Source organism: Giraffa tippelskirchi, chromosome 1 (genome assembly GCF_054371585.1).
Source record: "Giraffa tippelskirchi isolate mGirTip1 chromosome 1, T2T-mGirTip1v1.2.pri, whole genome shotgun sequence".
Taxonomy (NCBI): Eukaryota; Metazoa; Chordata; class Mammalia; order Artiodactyla; family Giraffidae; genus Giraffa; species Giraffa tippelskirchi.
The window spans coordinates 28,036,500-28,049,129 of record NC_137275.1 but is presented as its reverse complement, the minus strand read 5'-3'; the positions used below and the strand labels follow the sequence as shown (position 1 = coordinate 28,049,129).

General features: G+C 41.2%; 1 protein-coding gene across 3 annotated transcripts in view; it reads right to left on the bottom strand.

Moving 5' to 3' along the window:
• The window catches only part of ADAMTS3 (ADAM metallopeptidase with thrombospondin type 1 motif 3), a 335,418-nt gene extending 324,712 nt beyond the window's left edge, over window positions 1–10,706 (bottom strand). Inside the window, exons 1-2 of one of the 3 annotated variants that reach the window (XM_081587042.1) lie at window positions 10,519–10,685; window positions 5,159–5,334 (exon numbers count right to left, since the gene is read on the bottom strand). The gene's annotated coding sequence lies outside the window, so the exon portion shown is untranslated. Of the gene's footprint in view, window positions 1–5,158; window positions 5,335–10,518 lie in introns of all 3 variants that reach the window. The other 2 variants (XM_081587070.1, XM_081587060.1) reach the window with 2 other exon arrangements.
• Window positions 10,707–12,630: the final 1,924 nt, after the last annotated feature.

Sequence of the window (12,630 nt, the reverse complement as noted above, 5' to 3'; positions counted from 1 at the left end):
CTACATATCAGTTAGGAACCCCTTTTTCTGGGAGCTTAACACATTGATCATTTATATTGAAAGTGGAAGTGTTAGGGGACCACCCATTATTTTTCCCCCATAAAAACTCATGTGTTATCAACTCAAATGCTATTTACTACTTTGTCTGTTCCTAATATTAGCTTTTCCTTAGAACCCCTATGTAAAGTTTTGCAAGAAACCAAAGTATTATAAAATTTCATAGAAAAATGTAATCGTACCTTGATAGAATATTTTGTTGTCACTGCTATTGCAGCTGATAAGTTAATGGGTATAGGAGTTAATGTACAAAAACATACTTCTCATTTATGGTGAGATTTTTTCTTTACTACATCCCTTACTGCTCAGAAATTGTTTTCTGCTTTGTTTAACCTCTTGGTTATTTCTTCAATTATCTTGCTTCTTACCTTTTGAAATTGTTATCTGACCTATAGAATTAACAAGACTGCTCATGTTATTTTGCCTTATTCCTATGACCTTCAGCCTAAACAGTCCTGAAGCTGACTATTAGAGAAATTAAAATGGAGCAAGTGTTGTTCAGGCTTCAGAAGCAGGAGAGCAGGCCTCTGACCTTGCTTATGACCTTCTTGGACACTGCCTGGATTCCATGCCTGCCCACAAGCACAGTTAGTCAGGCAGCACTTTAGAAAGGAGGTGGGTCTTGGAATTCTTGAGCCCCTGGAGGCCTGGCCAACTGTGCGCAGAATTTAAGGAAATCCTATGATTAACAAGATAAAACAAATAACATTGCAAAAATGTTAAAGTAAAATCAGAGCTGCATTTTGGCACACAAATCGATGATGATATCAGTTTGTGGCCTAGGATTATAAGTTCAGTTCAGTTCAGTTGCTTAGTCATGTCCTACTCTTTGTGACCCCATGAACTGCAGCACACCAGGTCTCCCTGTCCGTGACCAACTCCTGCAGTCCACCCAAACCCATGTCCATTGAGTCAGTGATGCCATCCAACCATCTCATCCTCTGTCATCCCCTTCTCCTGCCCTCAATCTTTCCCAGCATCAGGGTCTTTTCCAGTGAGTCGGTTCTTCATATCAGGTGGCCAAAATATTGGAGCTTTAGTTTCAGCATCAGTCCTTCCAATAAATATTCAGGGTTAATTTCCTTTAGGATTGACTGGTTTGATCTCCTTGCAGTTCAAGGAACTCTCAAGAGTCTTCTCCAACACCACAGTTCAAAAGCATCAATTCTTCTGCACTAAGCTTTCTTTATAGTCCAACTCTCACATCCATACATGACCACTGGAAAAACCATAGCCTTGACTAGATGGACCTTTGTTGGCAAAGTAATGTCTCTGCTTTTAAAAATGCTATGTAGGTTGGTCATAACTTTCCTTTCGAGGAGTAAGCGTCTTTTAATTTCATGGCCGCAATCACCATCTGCAGTGATTTTGGAGCCCAGAAAAATAAAGTCTGACACTGTTTCCACTGTTTCCCCATCTATTTGCCATGAATTGATGGGACCAGATGCCATGATCTTAGTTTTCTGAATGTTGAGCTTTAAGGCAACTTTTTCACTCTTCTCTTTCACTTTCATCAAGGGCCTTTTTAGTTCTTCTTCACTTTCTGCCATAACGGTGGTGTCATCTGCATATCTGAGGTTATTGATATTTCTCCCGGCAATCTTGATTCCAGCTTGTGCTTCTTCCAGCCCAGCGTTTCTCATGATGTACTCTGCATATAAGCTAAATAAGCAGGGTGACAATATACAGCCTTGACGTACTCCTTTTTCTATTTGGAACCAGTCTGTTGTTCCATGTCCAGTTCTAACTGTTGCTTCCTGACCTGCATACAGATTTCTGAAGAGGCAGGTCAGGTGGTCTGGTATTTCCATCTCTTTCAGAATTTTCCACAGTTTATTGTGATCCACACAGTCAAAAGCTTTGGCATAGTCAATAAAGCAGAAATAGACCTACCTGCTAAAATCTAGAATAAAATAGCTTCATTAGGATTGTTGCAAATTTAACCTTATTAAATAAAGGAAAGAATTTTAGAACACCTAAAATGTTTATTTTGGGAAAGGGAAATTTGGTTGTTTCCTGAGAAATGTCCAAAGTAAGGTAACTCATTCTTTGCTCCTACACAAACAGCACATTCTAGAATTCTGTGATTGGAGAGAAAAATTCACCTCTTTTCCAATGCTTCATTGTTTCTCAGGATTAAAAATGTCAATGGTCCATGTTTTATATGTGACTGATGACAAACAAAGTGCAAACAAATTCAAATATTTGTATTATTTAGATTTAATTATATTATGATCCGTTCACTGAATCAGATATTGGCATGTGTCTGTTTTGTTACAATCATACTGATCAGACGACATCTGATATTTTAATAATTAGTCAAATTGCCTTAGCAACTGCTTACTATATCCCTATCTTTTGCGGCTTTGGCTGCTGTCTTTCAGTGAGTCTCACTCAAACAAACTCTAATGTGTCCCATTCTCTAATAATATTTCCTTGTGACTCCCAGGACCTTGACCTTGACAGACAACATGATGCATTGCTCAGATCACAGATTGAACCATATATTCACCTTTGCTTCTGAACAATGGACCAAGCTGGCCATTGGTTTTAACACCACCTGGGTTCCCATGTGGGGCTTCCCCGGTGGCTCAGAGGTGAATAATCCACCTACAGTGCAGGAGCCACCAGGAGATGTGGGTTTGATCCCTGGGTCAGAAAGATCCCTTGAAGGAGGGCATGGAAACCCACTCCAGTATTCTTGCCTGGGGAAGCCCATGGACAGAGAAGCCTGGCAGTCTACAGTCCACAGGGTCACAGAGTCAAATATGCCTGAAGCGTCTTAGCTCACACGCACACACGGGTTCCTTTGTACACTCGTGCATACTGTGAACTAGGTGAAGCCGAGGAGCTACTCCTCAGACCATAGTAGGAATGGCATCCACCTCTGAGGCTGGGAAAGGCTCTTCATCACATCTAATGGATTTGCTTCCCCAAACCAGAGCTCTGTGTGTTTCAAGGACTGGTAACAAGACCTGTAATTCAGCTGAGCACTTGCATGAAAGTCATCAAGGCTACAGGTGCTGTCCAGGTCACAACCCTTATTTATCACTATCTCTTAGAGAAGACAGAGAGCTGGACTATCTCAGCAGACAGCCTTTTTGGGAAAAGCAAATCATTGACATTATTGAAAGGTCATGTTTGTTCCATTATAAGACAGAGGTCCAGAATCTAGTAAAACAGGAAAAACTCAGATAGTGACACAGGTTGTGCTTTTTGCTTGATTCAAATTCTAGTTACTGTTATCCCCCATAGGAACAACTCACCCTGTTTAAGAACCTTGTGCAGTCCACCTCAGCCTGCTGCCTGTTTGAATCTCATTTTATTAGCAGCTGGTCCACTTACCCATGCCATCTCATAAGCATCTGTCATCCTAGGCATATACCTAGAGGAGGCCTCCATTAGTGAAGACCTGGTATACGTTTGTTTCCACCTACCAGGGCACATGCATTCATGCATTCAATTGCACCCTTATGGCAGTCCTCATGAGAATGGGCCTGACATCATGAAACTGTCCTTTCAATATGGCAAAAGTGCTGGTGGCTCAGTATTTACCTCTCCTTAAATTTCTAAGGTAGAATGAGAAGTCTCATGCTCATGTTGTAAGTTTACATCTTTCTAGGAAATTATTTTTCTGTGAATATTTATTCAAGTATCGGTTCAGTTCAGTTCAGTCACTCAGTTGTGTCCGACTCTTTGTGACCCCACGGTCTGCAGCACACCAGGCCTCCCTGTCCATCACCAACTCCCGGAGCTTGCTCAAACTCACGTCCATTGAGTCGCTGATGCCATCAAACCATCTCATTCTCTGTCATCCCCTTCTCTTCCTGCCCTCAATCTTTCCCAGCATCAGGATCTTCTCAAATGAGTCAGTTCTTTGCATCAGGTGGCCAAAGTGTTGGAGCTTCAGTTTCAGCATCAGTCCTTCCAATGAACAAAAGGATTTATTTCCTTTAGGATTGACTGGTTGGACCTCCTTGCAGTCCAAGGGACTCTCAAGAGTCTTCTCCAACACCACAGTTCAAAAGCATCAATTCTACGGAGCTCAGCTTTCTTTATAGTCCAACTCTCACATCCATACATGACTACGGGAAAAACCATAGCTTTGACTAGATGGACCTTTGCTGGCAGAGTAATGTCTCTGCTTTTTAATATGCTATCTAGGTTGGTCATAGCTTTTCTTCCAAGGAGCAAGTATAGTTGACTTAAAACATTATATTGGTTTCAGGCATACAATAAATGATTTAATATTTTTATATTTTATTATAAAATATTGAGTGTATTCCCTGTGCTTTCCCAGGTGGCTCAGTGGTAAAGATTCTTCCTGTCAATGCTGGAGACGTGAGTACAATCCCTGTTTGGGAAGATTCTCTGGAGAAGGAAATGGCAATCTACTCCAGTATTCTTGCCTGGGAAATCCCATGGACAGAGAAGCCTAGAGGGTTACAGTCTGTGAGGCTGCAAAGAGGCAGACATGACTGAGGAACTGAGCACATATGCATTCCCTGTGCTATACATTATGTCCCTGTAACTTATTTTATAACTATTTTAAAGTTTGTACCTTTTAATTACTCTCGCCTATTTCACCCCTCCCCCTACCTTATTCTCTTTGGTAACCACTAGTTTGTTCTCTTTTCTCTGTTAAGCAAAATAATTTAGACAAAGAAAGACAACTGCAGTATATTTTCACCTATAGGTGGAAGCTAAAAAACAATATAAATGAACAAATATGGCAAAACAAAAACAGACTCTAGGAAATTGTTTTGATGGGCTTTACTACTGACCATGGCCATGGCACCATCTTTTTCATTGTAGATGTGCTCATACACACAAAAAGGATTGATCTTTCTCTGCATAAAATTGCCCCCTGCCCTTTGCCATGTTCAACATGGCTACCCTTTTAAGGTAAAATGTCTAGAGTTCCACAATCCAAGGTCGGGTAATCCTAAACTGTGGGCCTCTGCTCATTTTCCCCTTTGAGAAGGATCAGTGTCTGTATTAGTTTTCTCTTGTTGCATAACAAATCTCCACAAATTTAGACACTTATGTCAATATTCATTTATGAGCACACTGCTTCTGTGCGTTCAAATTCTGGCCATACCTTAAGCTGGATCCTCTGCTTAGGGCTTTGTAAGGCTGAAATAGAAGTGCTAGACAGACTGCATTCTCATCTGCAGGCTCTACCAGAAATGGAGCAGCATCCAAGCTCTGTCAGGTTGTTGACAGTATTTAGATCCTTGAGGCTGGAGAATGCATCTCAGTTTGCTTCTTGAAGACCTGAAAGAAAGTGAAAGTGAAAGTCACTCAGTCATGTCTGATTCTTTTTGGGAAGACCCCAAACAGGGAGAAAAAGAGAAGGACTGCTGCTTGTAGTTTTTGCCTTCAGCGAAGCCTAGGCTCTGGTGTTTTAAGGCTCACCTGATTAGTTCAGGCCAACCTAGGATTCTCCCTCTTTTGCTTAACTTACCATCCAGTGATTGAGGATCTATATGTGGAAAATCCCTTTATCTCTACCATGTTCTATTGGTTACAAGGGGACCACAGTTTCCACTCACACTCAAGGAAAGGGTGTGACTCAGTGGGCTTAACTTACCATCCAGTGATTGAGGATCTATATGTGGAAAATCCCTTTATCTCTACCATGTTCTATTGGTTACAAGGGGACCACAGTTTCCACTCACACTCAAGGAAAGGGTGTGACTCAGTGGGCAGTCACCCTAGGCTGTATTTGCTGCAACATCCTCAAATGAAGGTGCACTTGTCTTCTGCTATTATCCATAGTCCAAAGAAGACGACAAACAGGAAATGTACATGCTGGATTAGCACCGACAGGGCTGCATGAATCAACTTTATCCCTGTCATCCTTCTTCCTCCCTGTGGAGTTATCGCATAGTGTTGAAAATTGTACCTACACCAAGAACACCTAGGCTACGGTCACTGGGCATTTTCATTTTGGACCATATCATCCAGATTTATTGGCACAACAACTGTCATAAATAACTGAGAAGCAGAACTGTGAGCAGGCCAGGTGCTGTAGTGAAAAATTTTCTTGATGAACACCATACAATTCATTTGACTCTTTCCTTCCAACAGGTTCAAATTATATAAAAATTTAAATTCACACATTCTTTCTGTGTAGAATGATTGAACTCACCTCGTCCTTGCCTCTCTGTTTTATTTTCCTTCTTATTTTCTATTAAATTCTTTTCTTTTCATGCAAGTATTTTTTTTAAGTTTCTTTTGGGCATGCATTCTTCACTTTAAGAAAGTTTTAGGGATTAAAATTGTAGGAAGAATGATTTAAGACCCCCATTGCTTATTTGGCTGGTGTTGTAAAAGATTTTAAGAAATCAAGTTCAAAACAATAGCATGCCTTCACAGCAACTTAAGAAATATGATACAGCAAAGAGTTCAGCAAAAGTCCGACCAATCCATGCTTCTCTGGCAGAGTTATGTCTTTTGATTTTCTCCAGTTTCCGCCACAAGCCCTATGCCCAGTCACTGGTCTGATGAAGACAAGTGGTTCAGACACTCCCCCCACCACATTCTCAGTGAAAGTGAAAGTGAAGTCGCTCAGTTGTGTCTGACTCTTTGCGACCCCATGGACTGTAGCCTACCAGGCTCCTCCGTCCATGGGATTCTCCAGGCAAGAATACTGGAGTGGGTTGCCATTTCCTTCTCCAGGGGATCTTCCCGACCTAGGGATCGAACTCAGGTCTCCTGCATTGGAGGCAGACGCTTTAACCTCTGAGCCACCAGGGAAGTCCCTCATTCTCCAAGTAGTAGGACATTATTTCTGCTGTTCCTATTGCTTTGTCTTCAACTCTTTCCCTGCTTTCTGGGGTTTAGTCTGGTTTTTGGCAAAAGTAAATAAGGTTTATTTGCTTAAAATATCAATTGTGAGAATTGTTATCCCGAGCATCATCCATTTTAGGGTCAAATAAAATAGCTCTGGGGACTTTCCCAAAGGCTCAGAGGTAAAGAATCTGCCTACCAATGCAGGAGACACAGATTCAATCCCTGGGTCAGGAAGATTCCCTGGAGTAGGAAATGTCAACCCACTCCAGTATTCTTGTCTGGGAAATCCCATGGCCAGAAGAGCCTGGTGGGCTACAGTCCATGGTGTTGCGAAGAGCCAGACATGGCTTAGCAACTAAACAACAACCACAGAATAGCTCTGAGTCAAAGAAAAAGGAGAAGGCACTGCTCACAAATTCTCAAACCACAAGTTCAGGACCATACAACTCTCACTGCAGGGATGATATTCATAGATATTATGACACCACGGGATCCCTCAGAGTAGTGAACCATATCTAATAATCCTGCTGACCAATCCCTTTACTTGGCTATTTAAAAGCTATGTTAATCTCCATAACCCTCCCTGAGTTCCAAGATTTTAATACCAAGGACTTCTTTCTATGACTTTCTCCAGGCTTGAGGCAAACACACTGTCCCTTGGGTTCTTTATCTCCACACTCCATCTACAACCTCACTTCTCTTACTTCCAAAACAATAGACTGGAAATGTGAATATATCTTCCAGACTCTATCAGGCACTATTCAGTGCCAGGTGGTGGCTGGGGGACATGGATGATCACAGGTCCAAGAAATTGACCAGAAAGACTGCTGCACACCTTAATGGCAACCCAGATAATTTGGACACTCATTGCACAAAAATCCTGTATTATAAGGGGTAGAAGATTAGATTGGGGTTGTGTGGTATCGGGTGTAGAAAATTACCTTGAAGACACTTATGCAGTGAGCTCATGCCTGGAGCATGAAGTGAGGCATTATCGTGCCTCACTGCCCTGAGACACTGACACTGTCCAGAGACACTGTCCAGAAGCAAAGGAGATAGCCCTAAGACCCACTTCCTGTGTTCTTGTCTCCTGTTACCTCTGCTGCTTTCTCTACTAACTAATCCTTGGCTTGTTCTCTTGGCTACTCCTCCAGCATCCACCCTGCTCAGTCTCTGGCAAGATTCCAGAGCCTGACTTTGACTGCCTCTTTGCTGGTGGATTGAATCTGATGCCTGCTCTAGTTTTCCTGGACTGACTGGCAAGTCCTATAATTTTGACCCAGTGTGCCCCCATGTCGCCATCTTGTTTGAACTACCCTTTCAATAGCAGCTTTTATAAACAATGATAGAACTCTACGATGCTTCTTCAGAATCCCCAGTGTATCTTCTTACTCCTTGCTTGATTTTGGAAGATATATCCTGATTTTAAATTTAGTAAATTTCTCTTTAAATAAAGATGGGGGAAGCATCTTTTTAATGAATAAAATTCAACACATTTTAATGAATAAATTCAATTTTAAATTTTAATAAGTCTGTTATAGGAAGGTATGAAATTTATTCTATCTGGCATATAAAAAATGAGAAATTTATTAATTCATACATCATATAATTTTTTTAAAAGACAAGGGCATCAAAATCTGTATAGGAAATACCTTAAATGAGGGGCAGCTGTATCGTGGTAGAATAAACGTTGAAAATACATCAGAGCACTTGGATTTATGTCCCAGTTCTGCCTTTTATAAGGGAAAGTCACTTTTCTAAGCATCAGTTTTTATTAACTATAAGAGAGGCATGGCAATCCACTCTAGTATTCTTGCCTGGGAAATCCTGTGGACAGAGGAGCCTAGTGGACTACAGTCCAAGGGGTTGCAAAGAGTCGGACACGACTAAAGTGACTTAGTATAAGGATACAAATGTGAATATAGAGCTCAGACAGTAAAGAATCCACCTGCAATGTGGGAGAGCTGGGTTGGATCCCTGGGTTGGGAAGATCCCCTGGAGAAGGGCATGGCAGCCCATTCCAGTATTCTTGCCTGGAGAATCCCCATAGACAGAAGAGCCTGGCAGGCTAAAGTCCATGGGGTCGCAAAGTGTCGGACACGCCTGAGTGACTAAGCACATGATATTTTATTTATAATGAATGCTTTGTATATTTGGAGAATTAAATATAATCTCTATTTTTCTGGCTTTCTCTTTGGAAAGATTCCTTCCCTGTATTCTGAGACTCATCAGGGGAAGTCTCAAATGTGCTCACCAAGTATGCAGTCACCTGTGTCATTACACACTCAGAATACACTTTTGCCTCTGCTGGTACTGCTGGTAATGTCAACACTTCTGGGTACCATAACCCCTTACGCTAAGTACTGCCAAGATCTACTTGATGCCAGATCAGCTAAGTATCACTTCTCATAAAGAAAACAGGAGCCAGACAAGTCAAAGCAGTGAAAGCAGCTCTCACTCTGGAAGGAACTAATGCAATGAGGAAAAGGAGATCTTGGTATATAGAACTGGGCTCAATTTCAAATACAACATGGAGAAATGGGGCATAGCCAAGGGGCAGAATGGAGGTCAGTGGATGAAAAATTACAAAGAGGAAACATCAAGGGTAAGCAAGGAGGAATTAATTGGTTAAACCCATTTGACAAGATTATTGATGAAGGTAGGCCTGAGTGATCAGATGCCAAAGGTAGGAGATGAAGAATTTGATCAGACAGATTTTGAGGGTGGAAATTCTTATAAAACTGACAACAAGCTTGTTTCTACAACTGGATGTTTCAAGCCCTATAAGGACAGATGCCAGAGTTCAGGCCTAGAGGCTGTAGAGGAGGCTGACTGAAGTTTAATCCAGAAGAGAGTCCTGCCACTTCTCATACGGAGAATTGCTCCACTTACCCGTTGGTTCCTCTGTGTGTTTCTGGGCCTGCCAGGCACTCCTCCTGCTGCTTTGCACAGCTGTTCCTCCTTCACCCATTAGTTTCTGTCACCAGACTCCAAAGCCATCTTCCACAAAGCACCAAAGTCTTCTAGTTGATGCTATGGTGAATGCTCGGAAATCCTTGAAGGGTCAAGGTAGGGGGATCTAACATTTTTTTTTTTTTTTTTAGGAGAATTAAGCAATGTTGCTTCTGACTATGCTCAAGTTTCAATAAAATAACTTTTTCCTCTAGTTTACTTCCACTTCCTCCCTGATAACCTAGACATGCATCCATGGAGGCAGAGCCAATGACTAACACAAGTTACAAAATGATTATACAGAGTCACCTCTCCCCTCCAACTCTGTGGGTCTATTTTGGGGCCAGGCTTGTGAGTGACTCTATCTTCCTCAGCAGTCTTCCTAGTCACTCATCTGACCAGACTCCTGGCAGGCTGCCCTCCAGTTCACTGCACATGCCTAGGCGGATCTAAATCCCAGCTTATGCTCAAGTCAGATCCCCTTAGTAAACACACAAAACGTTGCTATAATAATAAAGATTAAAAGAAAGGTCACAAACCATTTAAGAGGAAAGAAGGTGTTGTATTTGGATTTCCCTTCCTGGTAGCTTTTAATGATTTTAGGAATTCCAGGTGAGATTATTATTATAATTAAGCAATACTTTCTGCTCTAAGCTTTCTGGCTGCCAAGATGAACACAATGCAGTCAGTGTGTCCCCAAACCTCACCTACTTTTAATGCAAAATAAAACTACAGCTCTTTTAACATCCAAATCAATTTCAGGAAGTCCATTTTTGTTCTGTGTTCCTCTTCCCAAGTGATTTCTGGGAATCTGGAATTGCTGAGGAATTCTTACATATTCTACGAATCCATCCTGGTGGTCTCTTTTCAGCTCAGTCAGACATCTGGACTCCCAACCTTTGTTCCAGAGCCCTTGCAGGTCACATCACATCATCTCATAATTGGATTCTGTGAGCTCACTCCTTAGCCCAACCTTCTCCAAGCAGGGACACAAAGCCCTTGATTAATTTTCCAAATGTGTCTAGATCCTTCCTGCAGTGTTCTGCAAAATTTCATTGAACATTAAAGGAATGATAGAAGTACAAATTTCAGTGTCTCACAAGGCTATTCCTGACTTTTATAAGAATAATTGTTGTTATTCAGTCATTTCCGACTCTTGGTGACTCCATGGATTGCAGCATGCCAGCCTTCCCTGTCCTTTACCATCTCCCAGAGTTTGCTCAAACTCATGTCCATTGAGTTGGTGACGCTATAACACCAACTCATCCTCTGTTTCCGCCTTTTCCTTCTTCCCTCAATCTTTCCCAGGTCTTTTCCAATAAGTCAACTCTTAGCATCAGTGGCCAAAATATTGGTGCTTCAACTTCAAAATCGAGTGTGCTAAATCGCTTCAGTCAAGGCCAACTCTTTTCAACCGTATGAACCATACTGTAGCCCACCAGGCTTCTCAGTCCGTGGGATTCTCCAGACAATAATACTGGATGGGGTTGCCATGCCCTCTTCCAGGGGATTTTCCCACCCAGGGATTGAACTCACGTTTCTTATGTCTCTGGGATTGGCAGGCAGGTTATTTACCACTAGGGAAGCCTTAGCTTCAGCATCAGTCCTTCTAATGAATATTCAGGGTTGATTTCCTTTAGGATTGACTGGTTTGTTCTCCTTGCAGTCCAAGAGACTCTCAAGCGTCTTTTCAGGCACCACAGTTCTAAACCATCAATTCTTTGGCATCTGGCTTTCTTTATGATCCAACTCACATCTGTACATGACTATTGATAAAACCATAGCTTTGATTATACAGACCTTTGTTAGCAAAGTGACATCTCTGCTTTTTAATACTCTGTCTAGCTGTGTCATACCTTTGCTTCCGAGGAGCAAACATCTTTTAATTTTATGGCTGCATGAAATTATAGGAATTAAACATACCTTAAGATCCCAACCAGTTTTTCCATAGCATTTACCAGATTTACCTCCACCAGCTTTATCCTTCGTGGTGCTTGCGTTTTGAATATTTCCATGTCTCCAAGTCTGATCTTGCAACTCTTAATCTTACAGAATGGAGGGTCCTTCTCCCACATTAAAAATTCCTCATCCACCACCCAGGGAACATCATTGGTTGGAATATCCTTTTCTTCAAAAAAGTCACAACCCTTCTCTACTCATGAAATGTGACCTAGAGTCTATTAGGACAAAAATAAAATTAAATAGAATATTTCCTGAATGTTGCATTAATCTTAAACAGCACCATATAAGGCATGTCTATAATTCAATCAAAATCTATGCTTTATGTAATGATTACTCTGATTTTTCAAAGGCATAAAGCAGAAAAACTATAACTTTTGCTAGTGAACAAACAGAAAACAACACAATTTGCAGCATCTATATTCAAATTTAAGATGATCTCACATTACCATCCCCTGTATTGGTACTTAGTGGGGTAACTCAAGAGTCTTACTGTTGATTTTCTTAAAATAAAATGTATCTGTTTTAAAAATTTGCTTCCACACTGCCCCAAACCCAAAGCTTTCAGAAACCCATAAATACCAATTGTTTCTTTTAAAATATTAAAGTTCTGGCTCTATCAGTTACTCTAGGACTACCTCTATTACTACAGTTATTTATAGAAGTATTATTTCATAAAATATGTTAGCTCCCATTATGTCCTAAGCAATGAGCTTGGTGCTGATGCTATATCATGAACAAGACAGAGAAATTCATGGCATCCCGGGAATTGATAGTTTAGCCATTAATAAGTGTCAATCGCTGTTTTAATTGCATGGTGTCATTGAAGAGTTTGTAATCTCAACAGCTTATTAAGAGTTAGGG